Raw genomic sequence first — 18,450 nt, 5'->3', positions numbered from 1 at the left:
TCAAGCCAACTCAAAGCCAACTCAAGCCAACTCAAAGGCAACTCAAAGCCAACTCAAAGCCAACTCAAGACAACTCAAAGCCAACTCAAAGCCAACTCAAAGCCAACCCAAGTCCACTCAAGCCAACTGAAGCCAACTGAAGCCAACTGAAGCCAACTCAGAGCCAACTCAAGCCAACTCAACCCAACTCAACTCAAAGTCAACTTGAAACCAACTCAATCAAACCCAAAGCCAACTCAAGCCAACTCAAGCCAACTCAAAACCAACTCAAGTCAACTCAAGCCAACTCAAGCAAACTCAACCCAACTCAAACCAACTCAAAGTCAACTCGAAGCCAACTCAAAGCCAAATCAAGCCAACTCAAAGCCAACTCAAAGCCAAGTAAAGGCACATCAAGCCAATTGAAAGCCAACTCAAGCCAACTCAAAGCCAATTCAAAGCCAACTCAACCCGACTCAAAGGGAACTCAAAGCCAACTCAAAGCCAAATCAAGCCAACTCAAAGCCAACTCAAAGCCAAGTAAAGGCACATCGAGCCAATTGAAAGCCAACTCAAGCCAAGTCAAAGCCAATTCAAAGTCAACTCAACCCGACTCAAAGGGAACTCAAAGCCAACTCAAAGCCAACTCAAGCCAAGTCAAGGCAACTCAAAGTCAACTCAAAGCCAACTCAAAGCCAACTCAAGCCAACTCAAGCCAACTCAAGCCAACTCAAAGGCAACTCAAAGCCAACTCAAAGCCAACTCAAGCCAACTCGAAACCAACTCAATCCAACTCAAGCAAACTCAAGCCAACTCAAGCCAACTCAAAGTCAACTTGAAGCCAACTTGAAGCCAACTCAATCAAACTCAAAGCCAACTCAAGCCAACTCAAGCAAACTCAAGCCAACTCATGCTAACTCAAATCCAACTCAAGTCAACTCAAGTCAACTCAAGCCAACTCAAGCAAACTCAAGCCAACTCAAAGCCAACTCAAAGCCAACTCAAGTCAGCTCAAAGCCAAATCAAGACAACTCAACGCCAACTCAAAGCCAAGTCAAAGCCAATTCAAAGCCAACTCAACCCGACTCAAGCCAATTGAAGTCAATTGCAGCAGTGCACACTTCACTTACACACAAAACAGGTATGGCGTGGGTAGCAGCAGTGAAAGATTCCCTCACACACGGGACAGGTATGGCGTGGGTAGCAGCAGTGCAAGCTTCCCTTACACACAGAACAGGTATGGAATGGGTAGCAGCAGTGCAAGCTTCCCTCACACGGGACAGGTATGGCATGGGTAGCAGCAGTGCAGGCTTCCCTCACACGGGACAGGTATGGCATGGGTAGCAGCACTGCAAGCTTCCAAAACACACAGAACAGGCATAGCACAGCCAGCATTAGGACATGCTTCCCTCACAAACACAGAACAGGCACAATACAGGCAGCAGCAGAGCAAGCTTCCCTCGTCCACGGAACAGGCACAGCACAGGCAGCAGCAGTGCAAGCTTCCTTCACACACAGAACTGGCACAATACAGGCGGCAGCAGCAGAGCAAGCTCCCCTCACACACAGAACAGGTATTGCACAGCCAACATTCACACAGAACAGGCGCAATACAGGCAGCAGCAGTGCAACCTTCCCCCACACATGAACAGGTATAGCACAGCCAGCATTAGGATATGCTCCCCTTACACACACACAACAGGGACAATACAGGCAGCAGCAGAGCAAGCTTCCCTCGTCCACGGAACAGGCACAGCACAGGCAGCAGCAGTGCAAGCTTCCTTCACACACAGAACTGGCACAATACAGGCGGCAGCAGCAGAGCAAGCTCCCCTCACACACAGAACAGGTATTGCACAGCCAACATTCACACAGAACAGGCGCAATACAGGCAGCAGCAGTGCAACCTTTCCCCACACACGAACAGGTATAGCACAGCCAGCATTAGGATATGCTCCCCTTACACACACACAACAGGGACAATACAGGCAGCAGCAGAGCAAGCTTCCCTCGTCCACGGAACAGGCACAGCACAGGCAGCAGCAGTGCAAGCTTCCTTCACACACAGAACTGGCACAATACAGGCGGCAGCAGCAGAGCAAGCTCCCCTCACACACAGAACAGGTATTGCACAGCCAACATTCACACAGAACAGGCGCAATACAGGCAGCAGCAGTGCAACCTTCCCCCACACACGAACAGGTATAGCACAGCCAGCATTAGGATATGCTCCCCTTACACACACACAACAGGGACAATACAGGCAGCAGCAGAGCAAGCTTCCCTCGTCCACTGAACAGGCACAGCACAGGCAGCAGCAGTGCAAGCTTCCTTCACACACAGAACTGGCACAATACAGGCGGCAGCAGCAGAGCAAGCTCCCCTCACACACAGAACAGGTATTGCACAGCCAACATTCACACAGAACAGGCGCAATACAGGCAGCAGCAGTGCAACCTTCCCCCACACACGAACAGGTATAGCACAGCCAGCATTAGGATATGCTCCCCTTACACACACACAACAGGGACAATACAGGCAGCAGCAGAGCAAGCTTCCCTCGTCCACGGAACAGGCACAGCACAGGCAGCAGCAGTGCAAGCTTCCTTCACACACAGAACTGGCACAATACAGGCGGCAGCAGCAGAGCAAGCTCCCCTCACACACAGAACAGGTATTGCACAGCCAACATTCACACAGAACAGGCGCAATACAGGCAGCAGCAGTGCAACCTTCCCCCACACACGAACAGGTATAGCACAGCCAGCATTAGGATATGCTCCCCTTACACACACACAACAGGGACAATACAGGCAGCAGCAGAGCAAGCTTCCCTCGTCCACGGAACAGGCACAGCACAGGCAGCCTGATATTACAGCGAAGGCAGCAGTGCAAGCGTCACTCGTATCTAATAAGCAGACACTAATCCCGTTTTCAAATATAAGAAGGAGGGGATGAGAAAGAGAGGAAGGCCAGTATGGCGCCTGCCCTTACTAGGCAGGGCGCAGGCACCGCAGCAGCCGGGATTCTGGGCACGCGCCCAACATTTCTCAGCGTTGCCTGTACGAGTCAGGGAAACTTTACGACACACGTTTTCTTCCTTAGTTATTTTTACTAAGTCAATTTGCATTGAGTTCATGCAGCAAAAATGTGGTGCTGGCTGGGGAGGCCGGGGTGCCAAGCGAGGACGAGGCCTCGAGGCACCAGCGCTGAACAAACAACTACTTCATGCCATGGAAAGAAAGAAAGAGAGAGAGAGAGAAAGAAAGACGCGGGCCCTGCTCGCCCCACTCGCCCCACTCGCCCAGTGTTTATCCGAGCCTCTTCCGCCGGCCTGTTCACGGACGGGGCGCTGAATGGACGGAACAGCCCCCAGCTGGACCGCTAGAGGCAGGGGGCCCTGGCAACAAAGCTTCCACTGGGGCAACAACAGGGCCGTCTATTCTCCCACTGTTTCCACAGCTCCCGCAATGCGGAAGCAGGAACACAGATCTCTGCATCCCCACAACATGCAAACTATAGGGGCATCAGGGCTGACATTCAGAACGAGATGCGGGCCCCATTGAAAACAAGCATTGGCAAAGTCAACCGTTTGGGGTTGTGTGCCGGCGGGCATGGGATAAACATGTGCCAGTAAAGGCTGTAATGTTTCTTCCTGGTCACAAAATGGCACCGGCTGCCAAAAGAGTGAGTATGATATGATATGTTATTTATAACGCGCTTAATACCCAGAGGTTTCTAAGCGCGGTCCCGGGAACGTGTGGTGCTCCATGTCGTCTTGCTTCCAAGGCGAGCATGTTGCCCCTGAGCTATCCTCCTGAGTACCTTGGCATACGATGGCAGTGCCTGGCTAACGCCTAACCAATGCTTATAAAAGAGTCAAAACTGCTGGCTAAGCCAATGTTGGTTGTTAACAACAATTCAATGCAAGGAACAGATGGCAGGATCCACATAGTGCTTAGAAATCAACTGTCTGAAGGCAAATTTGGTTATGGTATTTTATTATGGCGGGGGCCGACTTACAGCTCCAGTTAAACCATGACCTCTAATCAAACTGCTTAGAAATAGCAATGCCAGCCCCATAAAAGCCCATAGTTTGATATTGCTGCACAATAGAGCAGGCTCAAACCGAGCTCTGGTCCTTGTGCTTTGGGTGGTGAGGGGAGGCAAGTGGTAATGGACTTAGGGATTAGCACGACCATGGGCGTGTAAAAACCCAAACAGCACCCACGGTGCCCCTCCTCACAATCCAAGCCCCTCCTATCTGCACGCTTTAGCTTTGGCTTTCTAGATGTCACCTAATAGCCAAAATGTTATGTGAATGGTATGTTTTATAAATAAATCATTGACATGTTCTTATAGAATTTTCAACAACATTAAATGAGTGCATAAATATCCTTTGGTAAAGCATGGAGCAAACGTACCTGCTCAAGAGCTGTTGCATGTAGTGTAGGGGTAAGGGCATTATCATGGGTTAAAGGCCCGGGGTCCAGTTTTTTGGCTTAAGCTCTGGTCGAGGACCACGGATCCCAGTATAATATTTAATACAGATACGCTTCCTCTTAGGGGTGTGTTAGGAAGGATTCTCTTTACTGCACCTTTCCTTCCACCTTTATGGAACCCCCAAACTTTTTGCTTTTATTTTCGATGCTGACCTGTACTTTTTGGAGTACAGTGAAGCCTGAAGGCCTACATAAGAACAAAGATCAAGTAATGGGCTAAACGATGCCACCGAGCACGCAAGGAGGCAAACCTCACAGAGGACAGTGCACTAATGTACGAGGTATTAGTTGATTTGACCAGGATCACTGTATTGTCTGCTGGTAAAGCCAGGATACAAACATGAATGTTTTGGTTCCAAATTTGGATACTTATTCATCCCTTGGACTAACAGTTTATCTGAACAAACCAATTTCTAGACCTTCACCATAAGGATGACATGTTTGTTTTTATTTCAACCCCTATATGGTGCAGGTACATTGCTGATAATAGCACCTGTTGTGCTGCAAGACCAAGTACATATGCAGGCAGGTTTATAAACTTCAGACATCGGAAAGGCTCAGCCAGCCTTACAGGAATGTGCAATTCTAATCTTGCATAGTGACACATATCTCTGCAATGAGTGCTTAACACACTGAGCTAACTTCTGAACCATTGTGGCACTCAATTTACCAATATGCTTCTCAAATGTGGCTATTGCACATGATCAACATAATTCCCACAGGAAGGAAAGAATGCTGCAGGAGTTGTGCCGCAAGGAACACACAAACCATATATACCACAGTGAACGCAGAAAGCTTTCGATGGTGAATTGATCAAGGCAGCATGTACTTGTCAAAACAGACAGGCAATATCATGTTGTGTGCTGTTTATGTCTGGTGAACAAAGGAATCTTACTTCTTCAGATCAGGCAGCCTTGTGGGGCCCGGGCCCTGGGCAAGTGCCCCTTTTGCCCTCCCATAAAAACGTCTCTGGCTGACCAGCTTTGTTTTTGGGCTACCATGCTAACTTTGTCGCCATTCTGCGTTTCTGCCTGAAACTTGGCACACCCTCATCTGCCACTGCAACAACATATTCTGCGAAATTCCGTCATCCTAGCACTAAGGGGACCCGAGAAATACCGGAAAGTCTGACCGCGTCTACTGAGTCCTGTTGCATCGCTGTGTGTGGTGTGCACCATCTGAAACCTGCTTACCTGACATGCCTCCAGTCCTGAGAAGGGTGCTGCATCATTCGTTTTTGCATTCCTTGACCGAGAGTCCTTGCACCAGCAAAAGATCCCAACCGGTGTGAAGCTCGAACCTGCAACCCCTGAAAATTGAGGAACGCAGATTTTGGCAGGAAAAGCAACCTAGGACACCCTTCCTTTATTCTACCAAGTCTGGGGAAGATTCAGAGTAAGGGGGGTAAGTTAAGTTATTGAGTTTGTAACCTACCCCTATACTCGCATTATAAGTCAATGGACTTATAATAATCCTATTTCTTACACTATTGGCTTTGCCAATACTTGCCCTGGCAAGAGTTCTGACTGTTTGGGATAATTATGGGCACTAGTCTACATTGAACCCTAACTCTAAGAACTCTTCACTGGACCCCAGAGACCCTACCTGCATTTTTTCCTGCACCCTAAATTCTGTGGAACTGTATCCTGAACAATAGGGCACAAGGACTCAGGCAACCTAGGGTTGGACAGTTTTAGCTAGGGATAATTTCTGTGGACCTTTTGGTGTATAATATTTATCTATTCATTCCTTTGCAGGACTATTTGATTTGTATTGTGCATTTGAACCTGTGAAGGTATATATGTATTTAGTTTGATAGTATTGTTTGTTAAGTCTACCTGCTTGTATTCATTTTCTTATATTGTGTTTTGGTCCTAATTAAATAACTGTATTTTTATACATCCTGACTCCCATTTTGTGACCTCATTGTGGACCCTATACAAGCTCGCCCCCTCTGAAGAACTTAGCCTAGACCGCCTGTCACTGCTAACTGAACTGGTTTGGCTATAGCTCCCCAGACTTGTCCCGGTCACACCAGGCCAGAGTATAGGAAATCAGTTCTAACAGGATGGAAAAGGTGTAATGTCCAGACAGCATGAACAACATGTCATCTGCTCTTCTGCCTCCTCCAAGAAGATCTCTGCACATCCCATATAGCGTAATACGGTTCCAAATAACAGCCGGGAGGTTTCAGTGTAAGGGATAGTGCGATATTGACACCTCAAATGCATAGTGCGTTCATTGATATACAAATGCTAAAGAGATTTTAAAAAATGACAAAAATGGCCGTACTGCTTAACTCAGTAATATCAGCTGTGATGACGGGCCATATCAACCAGTAACAGCCCACTGGCATCATAAGTATTATTGCAAGAAGCACCTGTTTTTTTTTTGTGTTTTCCAGGAAAATCTTTTCCTGCTGCAATTGGAGCGCACTGGGCGTGCATGACAAAAAGAAAAAACATGGCCGCCATTGGATATGGAGAGTGACCCTCTTTCTATTTCCAATGTGGTCGAGGGCAAGTCCCAAAAGAGGAGAGGAAGAAAGAGCAGGGAAGACATGATGGGCAAAGGGAAGAAGCAGTGAGGACATGTACCAGCTAGCATGTAGAGCGTTCCGAGCTTTCTGATTGGCTAGGACACACCACCAGGATGTTTATGGAGCGTGGAGCACACCTTCCGCCTTTCAATAGGACTCACTGGAAGTCGCAATGAACCTCGTTCGAGGGAGGCAACAGCTGAAGGGCAATTCTTCTCATTGACATTAGTGTTTATATTAAAGAATGCACAGCTCCTTTATCAGTGTGGGATTCTGGGAGACGAAATCAGCCACAGCGCTGCTACCGACTATCCTGCCTGCATGAGCCTTCATTCACCTTAAATGAGTTACAGCCTCACTCACCTGGGATCAGTGATGCAGACCCAGGGGCTTAGCTTTGCAGTTTAGAAGTTCTGATCTCCTGGAACCTCACCGAAATACAGCATCAATTGTGGGCACCTGCGTGTTAGATGCTTGGGTAAGTGCTTCACTGTTGAGGTTCAAGTCCTGTTAAATATGTAACAATTCCAGAGTGTGTTACAATATCTATCCAGGGAAAGGGTTCTTTCAATGTGTCTTTGAGTAGTAAGTGCGTCCATGTTAGGTGAGCAGTTACCTCGATAGCAGAAAAGCATCTCATCACTGCTTTTCGAAATCTTATAAACATTGCACAGGGTTAAACAAAAAAAAAAGGGTGGTGGTTGGGGGGGGGGGGGGTGCTGGAGGAGAAATTTCGGACCTGATTCACAGAAGTGTTTTACAATGGCGCAATCTCATCAGACCCTTAATGCTTTGGGAGCTTTGGGATTGGGTTTTAGAAGGTTGCACAGTTCCTTGCTCAGTCATGGCAGGAGATGGCAAAAGAAGGACTTGCTTAGGGGGCCCACAGGCTGAATGAGCTGTTTTGACAGGCAGATCATTATTCCACTTGAATCATTTTGCAACAATTGTTGTAATGTGTGAGCACATGCAGAATGTATTTAATATGACATTTATCGTATAAGATTCTTCAAGTCTAAAGAAAAGATTTTCTTGATGACCGAGGAGTTACTTTCCACCAAATTGCAAAATGTTCTCTTTACTCCTGCGCCCTTGTATTCATCAGTTGTGATCCGCTTCCCTCGCCGTGTACTTACCCTATGACTTGGAAAGTCCTGTGTTTGTTCCTGAAGCTAGATCTGCACTAAAAATAAATATTATAAGAACTTTGCTCATTGCCCTCACAAACTTCGCTCATCATCACTACTCACAACATGTTGTAAAACTTCTATCAATTTTATAAAGTTTTTCCAGAATATACCACACTCGGGAGGATAGCTCAGGGGCAAAGTGCTCACCTTGGAAGCAAGACGACACGGAGCAACGCAGGTTCGATCCCCGGGTCCGTGCTTAGAAACCTCTGGGTATTCAGTGCATTATAAATAACCAATCATATCATTAAGGGTCTTCCCTTAACGCCAGGAGGCCTCCTTGAAGGTGATAATCGCTTTAAGCAGCAAGTGACATAGCGTAACCATACTTGCACAACTTAGTTTTCACACATGCACTGATCCTGAACCAAGGCCACTTCACATCTTTCCTGCAATCAAAGGTATACTGTCCCTCTTTCAGCTATTTCTGACCCTAGGTTAGATATGTTCACACCTGAATCAAGATATACTTGACTATTCTGCTGGCCCAGTCACAGGAACCGCTTCCACTCATCTGCCCCCAGCCTCCAGGTCCATACACTTCCCCAGTTTAAGGAAAGAAGAACTCAGATGAGACAAAGGGAGAAGGAGCGTAAGGGTGTGCTTCTGCATCGGTATCGGTAGCAGGGACGCCGAAAGGGAGATAGGGGGCCGTTCTTGGAAGGGGTAGGTAGCACAAAAAGAGTGTTAGGGAGCAACCCCTGGTTTAGGCCAGGGGGAGCGCCATGGTAAGGTTATAACAGCCTACTGTAACATATCGCTACTAGGCACCAGAGCTACTAATCACGCCAAACTGCAACTACTTCAAAATAAAGCCTTACGTGCAGCCTACGCCTTTAAATGGATTGTGCACATGTCCCACATTAGAAAAGAAGGTCATTGGCTCCCAGTCAAAGCGAGAATCCTCTTCAAGGACCGGATCACTGCCCATAAATGTATCTCTAACGACGCTCCCATCTATCGGAGCAACAGTGTAACCCAAAAGGTGCCCCCTCGGTCCCTGTGATCACGCACCAGCACTGCCCTGAATATCCCGCGCTAAACGAGCAAACGGGCTGGAGGCTCCAGCTTCACAGTAGTTGCGCCAACACTGTGGAACACGCTACCGGCCCACTGCAGAAATCAACACTCCCACCAGTGTTTTAAGAAAATGATGAAGACCTGGCTCTTCGATAAATTTGACTAATCCTAATCAAAACAGTCGAGATTTCTATTTTACGGAAACTGAATGTATGAATGTCGCCCAACTTAAAGACCATTCAATGTCATTATCATGTTGAAACCTAAGATAGGCACGTAACCAGGAGCTTTGGTCCTAACTATCTAAGTTGTCTGTAGACATTTATTGCCTTCATTAGGTTGTAAAGTAGATATGTATGTAACCACTACCCTAAGATTGTAACCAATGAAGATTTCTAAGTAACCAACGCCGTGATACCCTCGGGTTTGGGCGTCTAACAAGTGCAATAAATAAATTAAAAAATAATAAATGGAATTAGTTTTGGCTACCGTTGCCTTCATTCACTGCTTGCCAATAAGCAGCCCATCTTCCAATCAGCGTTTCATTGCTAACATTACGACATACCATGAACAGAGTGCACAAGCGTCCCTTTGTCATGCTCTGGCTTGCCTTTCCTTCTCTGGGTTCTCGAGAAATTGTCTTCCGAGTAAACAACCCAGCAAACTTTGGTTTTGCAAGAGAAGAGTAATGCACTGCACACCTCAGAGAGTGTCAGACCGTCACAACCACATACGCACATACATGTGTTGACTGAGCTCTCACCACAGGCCTGGGAACAACTCATAGAATTGCCTATTCTTCCACAAGTGGGCTCCAAGCCCTTAAACTGCCATGGCACTTATCTAGAGTTCACTGGGCTCTCCTCATGGTTTGATGACCTCCGTGACCTCAGGGATGTCAGGAAAGCAATGCTCCTTTTTGGTGGTTCTTTCCTTCATGTTCTGCTATCTAAGATCATCTCAGTGTGATGATATACTGAAAAAGCACACCTCCCCCATATGGTGGTCATTACAATATTTTAATATTATAAGGGTGAAATAAAAACGGGAAAATACATCGAATGAAGAGGATAAAAATGTTACTCACCTTACGTGTTTGTTCCACTCTCGGAGAAAACCCTGAATAAATGATTGACATTTTAAGATGAACAAGACTACAGGTCTGGCAGACCAGAAAGAAATGTCCTAGCCGAGAAGGTTATCCTCCGGGCGTGTCCAAGATATACACCAATTTATAGATTAAGCTGACATCGGTCAATAGGTAGCCTATCAAGAGTCTTCACTTGCTGTGAAAGGGTTTCCAAAGTACCAGCCTTTGGCTGAATGACTTATTCTAAAAGCTGTTCATATGAACATTCTGGACTGGACACATTCAGCACTAATGCCGACACATTGGCACAGCCTCCACATCTCCTGACCCTCAACCACAACCTGTCACTTCTTATGTATGGCTGACTCAACTCAACCCGGCAACATCCGATTCGTTCAACTAGACCAACTTGAGCTGTGCTGCATTAGCCGTGGCCAACCTTCAGTGTAGGCGTACCATTCTCAAATTAAAATTCCCTCCAAGAAGTCGATGACTTTGACAGCAGTGGGACTAGCCTATATAATAATGTGTTATAGTTTTAAAAATAAACTTTTCACACTTCATATATGTATACAAAATATTACATGTCATCGTTCCCTCGGTATCATTCTACGGATCAGTGAAGTGATATTCCGATGAGTTCATATTGTCCCTCATTCATCCTGAATAGGATCTCTGTAGTCCGGGGTTGTCTTATATATCCCCTTCGCATTCTATCAACTTCTTCTCATTCAAGTTCCATAGACTACCAAATGCTACAACCAAGGATATTTGAGTGCCCGACAGACAACGTCGCCAAAAGCACTCCGTTTATATCTAGTCCAAGTTATGCACAAACCTGCATTCAAAAAAACATATATTCATTGCCCAGAGTTAAGCAACTAGTCACCACATGTCTATTTGCTTCAGGCAAATAGGTGATCTTGCATAATCTACTGTGTCGACATTCTTTAGGAATGCCCAGACAGACAAGGTAGGTAATAGGTTTATTCTTAACTGCATCAGAAATCTTCCTTGATAAGGGGAGGGTCATCTTATGAGATAATTCTGAGGAATAATAAACTAGAAGGCCAATCTAGAGAAAATGTGTGAGATGTTCAGTCTGGAGACATGTCCATTAATGGAACACCAGTCCCATTCCTTCATTTCTTGAGTATATTCTAATTTCAACAGGTGGTAGTCTTATCCCATATTGGACTCCATCCAATCTGTATACCAAACTTTTTGTTAAGTATTTTGAATTCCTCAAATGTATTAATTGTGTTAGTTTTAAATGATTTGCCAACAAGCGCTAAGAGAGGGTATGCATGACCTTTCACTGCCTTTATATACAATAGGCTCCCTCTAGGTAAGACTCGTCCCATTATTAAGAACAGGCCAACGTATCAACGGCTAGCCGCCCCTGATAAACTTTGAGGAAGATCCAACCAGTTTCTTTTTTTTTTTAATGTGCAACAGTTCAACAAGTGAACTTTTCACAAATAGACAAATCAGGAGTAAAATACAGAAATTGTAAAAGGTTAAAAAGTTTCAAGAAAATGCATTTGAAAATCATGAAATTCACTCATCACTACTAATTCATAAAACACCGGAGGAAAAAAAGGTTACAAGTCTGAATAAAAATGGGGATCAAAGTCAAAAGATAATTTAAAAATTGTGTCAAGAAGAGAGTCTTTAAAAGTCTCATCAGACTTAATTCCCATGGGATTGGAGGCCTCCTAACAGCTTGTGCCACAGGTCTTCTGGTGAGCATATCTTAAATGTAGAGAAGAAACACCCCAAATACAATTGTCTCTTAACTTTTAGTGCCTCACACCTGATTACAAGATGCTGCAGCATTTCCACTTTACAATGATCCTGGCAAAAACGATAGAAACTAAGCGCTCTTACTCGGGACCACAAGATTTAATTTGTGGGTAGCAGATTTAGATGAATTTTCAGAAAATACAATCTGCGTACGTGCATCCGGAAATGTTTGGAGATAGTTTGGAATTGTATTCAATACCTTACCCTCAAACAATATAGTATGACTAGATGTGTAGCCCCCTTCATGGATCGGATCCTGTCTTGTTTCCACAATCGAGATTTTATATCAATCGGATTAAGGACTAGGATTTCCTGTGTAGCCTCAAAGCATTTCATTAGATCAATGCAATGCTCCACCCACTTATTCACAATTGGATCTCCCTAATTATTAAATACAGTATTTAATCGTTTAAAAAGAAAAACCTCTTGAATCAAACATGTGCATAAAAGCAATAGCATGTTGTAATATCATCCTGGGTAATTCACTATCAAGCCAATCATGAGTGGGATTAAGCTGACAGATGATAATAAATTGTACAGGATTTATGTTACAGCATAAAACACCTTGATCATCGTCCACTCCAGAGGACGCGGAGGCGGTAGCTGTATTATTGCCTCTTGATTGGAGGCAATAATGTCATCCCCTCTCTTGGGAGTTAATACTTCTTCAGGAGTCGTTACACATGCGGACAAGACTGTCTGTTGGTTCGCTACTTTAAAACCTGCTGCAATATTTTGGATAATTTGCATATGCTGCAATAGCGACGTTTATTGCAGGATATCCTGCTGTCTCGTATTGCATAGTTTTAGCAATATATGCCAAGGACGAGTATGATCGTCCTGTTTGCATAGACTTGCATAATAGCCTGGCAGTTAAGGGGTTAAAGCAAAGTGCAGCATGCCGGCAGGAGAGGTTACAGGCAATGCAATGTGCTTGCTATGGTTGAAGTGAGGCTGCATTCCTCCTCTTTATCTTTATGCATAACCGGAAATGCACACAATCAGTTGTTTGCCTGCAGCTCCGCAGAGGTTTGCGCACTCTGAGGGCAAAACCGCGCAGGAGGTGCAACAGCAGTTATTATGGTTACAGCAGTCTCAGTGTTGGCTATTTCAGTTGGTGAGTAGTAGCATACATTTAACAGAGAGTTATTATTAATCAGCATCAATTTAGAAGAGTTGTGTTCAGTGTTTGATGTTTCTGTAGGTGCCACGCCCTCATTTGTGTCCTGGCCACTGCATGGGAAGCGGGCGGTTATCGGACAGCGTCTTTCTTACTAGCTAAACAGCTCAGTTATGTTATGCATCTGCAATGCTCAACTCGTCTCAGAGAGTGATGTATGAAGATCGTTCACTCCCCAGGTCTGAAGCAGTAATCAAGGGCACAAAACGCCACCCTCTCAGGCACCTGCGCATACTCCACACTCCCCGACTCACGAACTGCCAGGCTGCAGTTTGCACTTGCCACTCTTCACCGCAAAATACTTAACTCTCTGGCGTTCCACGCGAGGAACCTCTTCACACTCTTAAGCCTAGGGTGAGATTGAAGCCAGAGCGACCTGATGAGAAGGACTACAACCAGATGCTCTACAACACTCCTGTAGGAGTTAGCGGGGTCAACGGTGGGTGGTGCTACGAGTCACTCCTTCATCTCACCTTGCCAGATCAGGGCAATGTGCGGTGAGAATGTAAGCATGGGGTTTGCTTTCAGTACATGTGGCTTGCAAAGCCCTCAGCCACAATCAACCCTCCCCCCAAAGAGTCGCAAGGCCACCAAACTCCCCAGGCCCTACAATGGCCCTTCTGCAGTCATTTGGTGTACTTCGGGCCACCTTGCGGCTCTCTTTGATGTCTGTAAAGTCTCTTCAGTAACTCCAGCACTACCGGGAGGTCCCCTTGATGGGTATTACCAAAAATGATTGAGGAAGAAAAGCCTGAATCCCAAGAGATCGAATTTGGGAGGCCCAATTTGACCATATATATATATGTGGGGGGTGAGGGAAATGTTAATAAATAATGTTGAGAGGTAATGGGGCTAAGGAGGACCTCCCCAGCATATATATGCGCTCAAAGGGGGAGAAAAAAAACTATTCATCCTTTTGGAATTTTTTTGAGGACATTTGATGGTAAACCCCCCTGATGAGCAACCTCTTGCAGCCTCTTAGAACCAGCCAGAGAAAGGCACCTTTGAACGTCAAGCCGCACTGAGCACGAAACAGCCGTTTACGACGTTGCAGACCCAGATATCCAATTATTTAACTTCAAACCACCATGAGAAAAAATCTACGACAAATACAAATGTCAGAGATCTCCCCTGGGTGCGCCCACAGTGTGCAGTGCTCTCCTGCTTCCCAGCAGCGAACACACTTGAGACAACCCATACAGTCACAGCATTAAGTGGCCTATTGCGCCCCTGCCCGGAGAAGCCAGGCCTTCATCTGCTGGAAGAGCGCGTGAACAAAAAGTCTAAGATGAAAGGGTGGAGACGCATGAAAGATGTGGGAGATGGAGGGGATGCAGGAGGTGGGGCGCATCTCTTATAATTAGTTTGGAGGTGTGTCAGTCATTCCACAGTGCACAAAGTACATTCTATGTCAAGACCGCAGGCGAGCATTATGCTTTAACTTCCTTTAATTCCACTCTCAGCAGATTTGAATCTTACTTTTCCAAAACTGTATTATTTCTTTAAACACAACAAAATGAAAATGAACTACATATCCCAGCAACACCTGAGTCTCCAGTAGTCCATAAGTGCATATCCAGTCCCTGAGCCCTGCATGTCACTTCCTGCCCAGTTCCTTTCCTCCTCCTTTTCTGCTCTTAGCAAAAAAGACATGTACCCTATTTAGATGGCTCCCACTCAGAGAGCCTAATTATGTGTATTTCATGTGTAGCATGTCACAGGGAAATGTTGCTATCACTCACCATTTATGTTTGTACTATTTAACGTGTTGATAACGTTTTAGAGGACACAGTTTATTAATGTGTTAGGAATTGCCATCACTATCACCGGTTTGGTCCGTGCATACGTAACGATTATTTTTTATATTTTTTTTATTACTGTCGTTTAAGTTATAAACCCCCGAAGTCGGTGCACGATACAAGCAGCGTGCAGGTTTTTAGCAGCGTTGTCAGATTGCCACGTTACTGAACGGAGAACAGCCGGACCAGTGAGGGTCTTGCTCATGCTGGGGTCCCAGGCTGTGCTCTGACATTGTGCCGGTACAGTGCACGGCGCAGCCGGACTAATGACGTCTTCTTAACTCACCTCGGCTGCGCGTACACTTTCTATAACTTGCACTTCACGTTGCGCTACATGCTGCTTCCGCGCAGGCACATACGGCGTTTCTCGCATCGGCAACGCAAGAGAAGACGTTCGCCTGCGAGGAGCAGCATGGAGGCAATACTACAGCATAGTGCAGTTAGGATGGAAGTGGCACACTTAAGTGTGAGCACCTGTGAGGCTCGGTTTTTACCCATCAAGCCCCACCTTGTTATGGTGTGCTTAGAGGAATGACTCATATTATGGAAATTTTGCATCGGTGCATGTGCATTTTGCACTTTTGACGAGAACAAAAATTACCCTGGTGCAGAAAAAACAACAAGGCATGTTTCGATGCATTTAAGCACCAGGGCAAATGTCTAGGTTAAATGGATGCAACCTTGTATGGAAAGAATATGTTGTACTGCGCACTGGTATATGCTATTGTAACACCTCCCCAGTCATAATTGTCGGATTGCGTGAGCCTGAGCAGGCGCAGCTAGACCAGAAACAGCAGCACAATTTGAGTTATCTAGATTCCCTTGGAATGTGCAAATACCGCATGCACAGCACGGTGTGACGCAATAGGATGAATATACGATAAACTTGAACCCTCCATAATGTAGCATTTTCTGTAAAGTCGTGAATTGACGCGATTTACGGATTATGTTTTGAGGGCCACTTTTTTTGAGGGGTGGCCCACTTTTTTGAGGCGAGGGATCGGCCACTTTTTGAGGCAAGTGGTGGGCCACTTATTTTTAGGTGTCTGACCCTGGTTCCCGTGGGTTAGCCCCTTGAAACAGGGGATCATATTCGTGTCCCTCCATCCGCTCAACTGGTCATCTTTGGGCATAGCTGATCTAACACCTGCCTACTATCGAACTTCGACTTACTGGGCTACTGAGGTACCCCTTTCCTTCATTACGGCCAGCAGCACTAAGATTGTTTGTTCCCAAATTAGAAACCTCCACAACTTCGACACACATACACAGCAAGGGGCCTCAATCAGATGGTGAACTACTCGCCGTATCTGTGGATTTAACTTGCATCTTTAGCGATTTCTGACCCATGGGCTCATGACCAAGCTGGCCCCCTACATTAATGCACAATGTACTGGCCCTGGCTGGCATTTGAGACCAGTTTATCATAGAGTTAGACAATGTGCTGATGGCCTTCAAGCAAACATTCATTCTCGCTGCAGCTCTCTCGCTTTTGTCCTGCCTCCGCCTGAGGGCATCTTTTAGTTCTAAATAAGCAGTAGTGAGCCTATTCCAATGCATAACACAATGCGGTGTGCCATCCATGTTTCCACATATTTGCCTTTCTTCAGCAACATCATTTGCCCCATGGCTCCCATGGGGATGTGGGTTTGATTTAAAAGCGTGAGTCTGGACCAAAAGCCGGCCTCGAGCCTGCCTGACTCCACGGCGCCCACTCTTCTGGAGGAACAGCTGTATATCTCCAATCTGTAGAGAAAAAGTATACATATTTGACTATCATAAAGTGTAACCTTTGAAAAAAGCTTACCTAAGGAAACAAAATGCAAGATTCTACTCACTGAGTGAATGGGCAGGATTCTATTCAACTCTCAAAATGAATGCGCTGCAAAGGCGAGTGACCAGTAGTGCAACTAAATAGTCACGCGAGATGATACGTACGTATTCGCTTGGCATCAGCTGAATGCTTTTAGACGTAGCAACGTATTGAGGCCCATTTAATGAAAATAGAAGTAGGACTTCCCGAAGTCCATTTTATCATACTTCTAGCTGATGGAATTCCTTAGATTTTTTTCTGAAATGCACTCAATTCAAAGAAAGCTGATGCAACGAAAACATTATGTAAAGACTTCAAAATTACCTATCCCAGCATAAACGAATCATTTTTAGGTGTCACAACATGCTATGGTACATACATGGAAATCAGAAATGAAATTAAAAGCACCCTTCTAAAAGTGTGCATTCTTTCTAAGCAAGTACTGGATCCTCATGATCCTCCAAGGTGTCATAGGGTTGGCCCCTCATACAGCCAGTTCAAGAGTAACCTCGTGCCGCGTAGTGATTAGTGAACACGAAAAAGGACTTTAAAGAGTAGAAAAGAACACATAAAGTGTCCGTATTATCGCTATATCCAGTATTGACCCAACTATAGGGCCAAACAGTGATATTTGTAACACTGTGTACAAAATTTAATTCTAGTTTTCTCAAATTACATATACAATATATGTTATGTGTAGAGTGTTTTGCCAGTACTTCTTTACAAATATCGAACAAACAAGCATCTTGCATAAAGTGAAGAAATATATAATTAAAAAGTGAACTAATGATCATATGTCTTCTTACAGAGCAGTTTAAATCAGAAAAGCTTCCACTATTGTTCCTGAGCTAATGCTTTCCTAGCTATAGTGAATTCACACACTGTGGCTATAACAGTCATTGTGGTCCCTGCAGATTAATGTAAAGGCCCAAGCCTAGCAAGGGCATTTGATGAGGTCTGAGGGACCATTACCCGGTACAGCTGGTTTGAGAGGCAGGTCGCGGGGAAGCTTGCTGACGTAGAGCTGGAAGATGGGCTCCGAGAGTTTACTGAGAGCATGTCATGCACGAGTGTCGGGAGCATGCAACAGACACTAATGCATGCATAGGGGCTGGCCAGCATATCATATGCACTGCCGCACAGCCCCCCTCAAATGCTCAGGTCACCTTTCCGGATAATTTGGGGGTGGGGGGTTTGTGCATCAAAGGTGAGGACATTCAGATGTCCTTTTTCACTCTATTTGTGCAAGTGGGGGAAGGGCGGGGGCATTTCTGCTCATTTCAAAGCACATCCCAAATCCATAAATGGATTGCTCTTCTTTTGAAAAGTGCAGGAAAATAGTCCCACTCCCCTAACCCCTATTTGGAACATGCGCCACAGTTTGCACAATGCATACAGGGCCATTGTCGACACTGCCCCAGAATTCAGTGTTACCTCGGAGATGTATTCGAGTCCAGTCAAACCATCCAATTATTCAAATCCATACAAGCGACTCGAATTCCAGTACAAAATAATAAAATCACTTTGAGGAG

This window comes from Ambystoma mexicanum, chromosome 8 (genome assembly GCF_040938575.1).
Source record: "Ambystoma mexicanum isolate Mex_15411 chromosome 8, UKY_AmexF1_1, whole genome shotgun sequence".
In the NCBI taxonomy this organism is placed as follows: Eukaryota; Metazoa; Chordata; class Amphibia; order Caudata; family Ambystomatidae; genus Ambystoma; species Ambystoma mexicanum.
This window is presented reverse-complemented; position numbering follows the sequence as displayed.